Source organism: Macadamia integrifolia, unplaced genomic scaffold (assembly GCF_013358625.1).
Source record: "Macadamia integrifolia cultivar HAES 741 unplaced genomic scaffold, SCU_Mint_v3 scaffold495, whole genome shotgun sequence".
Lineage (NCBI taxonomy): Eukaryota > Viridiplantae > Streptophyta > Magnoliopsida > Proteales > Proteaceae > Macadamia > Macadamia integrifolia.
Window position 1 is genome coordinate 307,557 of NW_024870466.1, and position 6,407 is coordinate 313,963.

The 6,407-nt window shown below is 36.3% G+C and overlaps 1 pseudogene; it reads left to right on the forward strand.

Moving 5' to 3' along the window:
- The first annotated feature begins 735 nt into the window (after nt 1-735).
- LOC122068949 lies at nt 736-1,740 on the forward strand (annotated as a pseudogene).
- Nucleotides 1,741-6,407: the final 4,667 nt, after the last annotated feature.

Sequence of the window (6,407 nt, forward strand, 5' to 3'; positions counted from 1 at the left end):
ATATTCCTGTCAAATTTCATGCGACATGGCAAAACAAGGATAAAAAGTTGAGAATTCAAAAAGGGCAAGGGTTTAATGGCTGAAATACAAAAAGAAAAGTGCAATACGAGGATGGCCATATATTGAATTAAACCACCAAAATTGGCATGCAGAAATGAAGTGGCTCTCTATCTATCCAATGGTTCAGATTAGCCATATCATCCATCTACATGACTCTAAATGAGGCTCCTCTTGTGCTATGCCTAGCACTACAACCATTATGAAACTGCAAATTTTCATTTGAAACCTTACATTTTGTACAAAGTGTTTGACCAAAACATAATTGAAATTTCAAAATTTCAGCGCAATTTCGATTGAAACATGGTAAGACCCAGGTATTGCACCTGGTTTCATTTTGACCTTTGTCGAAACCAAATTATTTCACGAAATTTCGGTCATTTCGAATGAAAATTTGATATCTCAAAAGTAATTTTGGATGACTGTAACTTGTGATCTACTTGACCTCTAAGTAAACCACTTCATCCTCTTATGTTGTTTATTTAATTAACATTAACTTTGGCACCAAAACGTATCTTACGAGGGACCCACAGACCAAAATTCTCGGAAAAGCCTGCTGCAATTGTTTCAAAGCCTGCGATGGTGTTGTTCTCCGAATCATTATCTGATTGCTTATATTAGGTTGGCTTTCAATTTTAGGTCAGTTTTTAGGTTTTGGAAGATAATATTGGATTATTTTGTGAGTTTTGCCTTCAGGAAAGGCAGGAAAGAGTATTGAAGGATTTGAACCGTCATCCTTAAGCCATTTTCTCTGCAGTATATCATGCCAACATTGGGGTGGAGGTGGTTACTTGCACTGTCTTCTTTGCCATCATCAGTTCTGCTGTTTTTTCTAAGGCTTTACCCCCGAGTCACCCAGATACCTTTGTATGAAAGGTAGAACGAGTGAAGCACTTAAATGTATTGGAGAAAGTTGCAAGAATGAACCGAACAAAGCTTCCTTTAGGCTTGCTTGTCTCTGATCACAAAATTGAGATAGATGGGAAGAGCACTCTATCAGAAGATACTCATTTAGATACTCATTTACTCTCTCCAAGAAGTGAAATAGGAATTCTAAAGAGGGGGGGCATTTACTCCTTCTCTGGGTGGTATTCTTTGGGAATGCAATTTCATACTATGGCCTTGTATTGCTGACACTCTCAGTTGAGCAGTGGCAAAAGTAGGTGTATGCAAACTGCCTTGCATTCAGAGAGCTCTGGGGATGCAAACCTCTGCAGAGATGTAGATGTTCTTATCACTAGTTTTGCAGGTATTATTTGTCTATGAAAATTTGTTTCTTCCACATATGCTTTTGTCAACATCTCCCACTGGAAAGAGGTCAAATAGCATTTGAACTTAAAATGCTTTCAGAGTTTCCTGGGGTTCTGCTCTCAGCGGTTACTGTGGACAGGATTGGTCGCAAGGCTTCGATGTCATTGATGATGTTCTTCATATATATATAAATATATATATATATTTATTTATATTATGCATTTTCCTTCGATCTACCGTTGATGTTCCATCAACCTGAGGCCTTAACAACTTCTCTTCTCTTTGGAGCTCGGATATGTATCACCGGAACCTTCACAATTATCTACATTTATGCTCCAGAGGAGGTTATAGTTAGAGGAATTTATTACTCTTGAAAGGATTTATTTATTTATTTTTTTTTTATTTTTTTTTATTTTTTTGGGTGAGGGGTTGTAGAGGGGCAAGCAACTCTATAAATAAATAGTCAAGAAATATAATATGGGGAAGGCATCTCATGAATTGAGCAAAATCATCACATATATTTATATCATAATTTCCGGGTTTCAAAGAAAGTTGAATCCTCATGTTGCTGTGAACTTTTAAGCATACTGTCATTACATGTTTGTTTTTAAATACGTACGTTTGTCATTATATAAAGTATGGGTTCTTTTCTGTTTTCTTTCTTCCAATAGAACTATTTTTCCCCCCTTCTAAAGAGTAGAATATAAATGATTTCAGAAGGTATGTACTCATGGTTATCTTGATGGGTTCTATTCTAGCTAATTAAAAAATGTCCTTTTTTCCTCCCACTGTCCTTTCACATTTTTGACATTTCCTAAATATTTTGTTTGTAATTAATTCTCTTTTAAAAAATATAGTCTGAGTGAGTGACCACATTCAATCAGATCTGCTTTCACTACCATATTTATGTACTTTGAAGACATGAAATTAATTGTGATATTGTTCGGCACTCAAAGCTGCAGTAAAATTAACGCTGTAAATGCTTGAGAATGATCCAATCCAATCCAATGGCCATGACGTGACAGTCTGGACCAATTAATGTTGTAAAAACCAGAATGGAGAGAGTTGGGAATGATTCTGTCTGTCTGGTCCAAGCATAAGTAAATACACGTACAAGCTAGAAAATGATAATAATTTATAATAATTAATGATCTAATCGATTGACTTGGAGACGCATGAAGGAGGCAATAGTATATAAGATAACTCGAGAGTTGAGACAGAAGCAAGCAATCCCTCACCCATGGTGAAGGAAGAATCTCCTTACCATTGGATTAAGCATGCCAGCGGGCAGCACCAATGGAGGTGTGGGACGGGGCATCATACAAGAACGGTATGAGAGTCATTTCAAATATAAAATAAGAGGGACAGACAACCCCGTTAGGGAGAAGTCTCTATAAGCAACCTGTTACAGTTCTCCTCATGAATTATTATTATATTAATTCTTTTGAAAAGAAAAACAATGATTAAAAAAATCAGTGTGAGATAATCCTGCTTGCTTAGATAACCCTCTTTCACATTTATATAAACAAGGTCAGGCTGGGCCGGCTCAGCCCGAGGCCTCAATCCATGTCTGACCCAGAGTACCCGGATATTGGCCTTTTCTTGTTCTGTCTTTTCCTTCCCTTTTGCCAAAATATATGATCAATAACTACAATAGTATCCATATTTAGATGTAATATAATGAAAATGAAATGAAATAAAAATACTAAATAAAGTAGCGCCATCAAATGATAAGAAAAAAGAGAAAAATTTCAAGTTGACGTATTTACTCATGTTAATAATTGTATTTTGACATCCAAGACCAGCTGCACCTGTATTTGTACAGGATTGGTACTCGGAATTATGATTAAAACTACAGGCAGTTTAGAGCTTTTGAATTGTGAATGTGAGCTTTTTTTGAAAGATAATGCTTTTGTATAATCTTTTGTACCTTAATCTTTATGTTTTAATATTCTTTCTTCTTGTTACAATTGCAGTTTCAGGGTTCTGAGGCTATAGAACGCCAAAATGACCATTTTTCAGGCAAACTTTTAGGATAATTCATGTGTTAGTTGTAAACTAAATTGGTTAACTCAATATAATCGAAATTATGGTACCAAGAAGTTGGACTTATTATTTTGATTTAGGCAAATAATATTATATCCAATTGTTGAAACTCTTTTATACTTTGATTGAAGTACTCTTGGTTTCCCCCAGTCGATGGGTTGTTAAGGGGCCTATTTTCAAGTAATTCTTGTGGAAATTGGATTTAAATCATTATGCAACAAAGCTTCAAGAGAGTGAGAAATATTGTTCAATCCTTTGTTACTTCTCTCAATGCAAATACGAATATACTATTGTCCTTTCTTAAAAATAGACCTTTTATATTTTGTGAAGCTTTCATATGATTCATACATGTGAGGGCAGAGGGCCTGAGCATCGAGTCCACTTATTAAAAACCCAAGACTACTGTAATAGTACCAAATATTGAGAGATTAGCACATATGAAAGCAAGAAAGAGAAGAAGAAGGAGAATCGACGAGAGAGGGAGAAAGAGAGAGAGAGAGAGAGGTAAGCTATGAACAGTACCAAACTATCTATAAACATAAATAGAATACCCAGAACACCCTTAAATAGAGGTAAGCCTTATTAACACTCCTCAAGTCGGAGCATGTAGATCACCCATGCCCAGCTTGGAACAACATTTCCGGAAAGCGGGACTAAACAAAGGGTTGGTAAACATATCATTAAACTGATCTGTAGAATACCCACATAAACAAAATACCCATAACACCCTTTTTTTTTTTGGATGAATAAATAATTCATTACCAAAAGGAGAAGAAAATACAAGGGGAGGGGGGGAAAGAGGGGAGGGGCCAAAAAGAAAAAGCTATCTTAGTGGGAATCAATAACAGAACAATGACAAAACATCACGATCCAAGGGGATAGAAAAAGGGGGAGGGGAGAAGAAATCCATTAAGCCATCAATTGGTGGGGATGAGATCGACCTGCAAGTTCCAAGACGCAATGATGTGGGTCTTTCTAAGGGAATTGGGAATAGGACAGGCATGGAGGGCTTGGACTTTGGAAGTAACATCGAAATAGATAGCTTTCCAAATCTTATCCGGAGAGTGAGATTTGGGGGTCCATCTACGAAAGTTATGCTCCATCCAGAGATGGTTAATAGTTGCACAAAAGGCCAATTTACCAACGGTCACACATGGAAGTACCAGAGAAGGTCATGTCTATCCAAATCCATTCCTTGTCAAAAGGGAGAATGGATCTCCTAGCCGGCTAGCACTTGGAAAGGACAGATTTCTAGACAAGGGAGGAGAAGAAGCAGGAGAAGAAGAGGTGGGGGGTATCCTCCATACCCTGGGGACAGAGGCAGCAGGAAGGGTTGGCGGGGATATGGCGGTGAATGAGGAAGGGTTGGGTATGGAGACAATTGGACAGGCATCGCCATAGAGTAAAGCTATGGCGGGGAATATGGCCTTTAAACCAGACCAACTGCTTAAGTGGCGGTAAATCCTGTTAACAACTGCTTTAGGTATTAACTCATATTTCTAATTGTGAAATTATTTTACTTTAAAATTTTTCTTGATTCTTTTGCTTCGATTTGCAGCATTCATGATAAATCACATTAAGTGGGATGCCAATGGTTCTGAGCCATCTTTGGATGTTGATGTGAAGTTGAATCTCACCCTTGAGGTCATTCTTGTTCTCCTTTGAGCTTCCTTTCCCCCCCCCCTTCTCCTTGCTACACATATTCTTATTTAAGCTTCTGGAAGGTCAATATGCATATCTGTAACTTATTATAGCATAGGTTGAAAAGTGGGAATTTGTACTGGAATTAACTGCTTGCAGATTTCTTGTCCTTATGCATAACCGATGTGTTGAGAGTGCAATTATTTACTGTTTTCATTTTCAGAATCTAGCATTCATAACCTTTGGTGAGTTGAGTACAATTATGTACTGTTTTGGTTTCAGGAACTAGCATTCTTTCCTTCATCAGATGAAAACTTTGACTTCACCCTTTATCTAAAATGTTGTAGCTAGAGAAGGCAAATATCTGAAAGACTATTCAGAAAATCTAGTCAACATTCCTATATAAGGGTTTTAAATTACGCTCCTCTCCTAATTATCTACTGCTTCATTTTCATTTTTGTGTAACTTGTAGAGGAATCTAAACTATTCTAAGTGGTGCGGCTGAGTTTACTGCTCCATCATTTTTGCTTCCATGTTCTAACCTATTATCGCATTTTTTAAACTCAACTTTGAGTCAATGGAATTGAAACTTAAAGCAGCATAACTGCTTTGCTAGAGGTAGAGTTAAAGGAACTTTTTAGCTGATCTCTGGGAATTCAATCTATATCTGACATGTTAAAAGTTCTATACTGTTTGGTTCATTTCTACCTGTTATTATGTGTGTTGTTTCTAACCATTAATCAGTCTTAGCAGTATATGAAGGATGGCAGTTTATTTTACTGCTTGTTCATCCTTGTTTTTCTAATGTCTCCAACTCGAGAAATACCTATATCACTTGAAATTGTTTGTCAACTCCAACTAGAGGACATTTCCATAGCTCAAATAGAATTGAAACAATCGATATTTCCATAACTCCAACTAGAGGATATTTCCATAGCTCAAATAGCTCAAATAGAGGATATCACTTTTATTAGCCCACCGATTCAACCATTAGGCTGAAAAAAAAACCTGTTTCGCTATTCCTTCTTCATTCTCTATTTCTCAATCCTATTTCTAGTAATCAGTATGGGGAAGTTCCTTTCCTACATGAGGTCTACTACAGACTACAACAACAAAGCAATACATTATTATGATTGAAAATACAGTTCAAATTCCTATGGATTTACCTCATAAAATGCTGTTTTCTATGCTATTATATCTCAATTAAGTATTTTTTTTATGATTAAATTATAAAAGTGTTATTTTATATAAATAATATTTAAGGCAGCCATATGAGCAATTGTCTATATTTTTTGTATTAACATTCTTATAACATGCATTTTTTGTTAAAACTTTTTGTTGTTATCTTAATAATTTTGATGAACTAATTATAATTTTTTTTTTTTTTGGGGGGGGGGGGGGGGGGGGGGGGG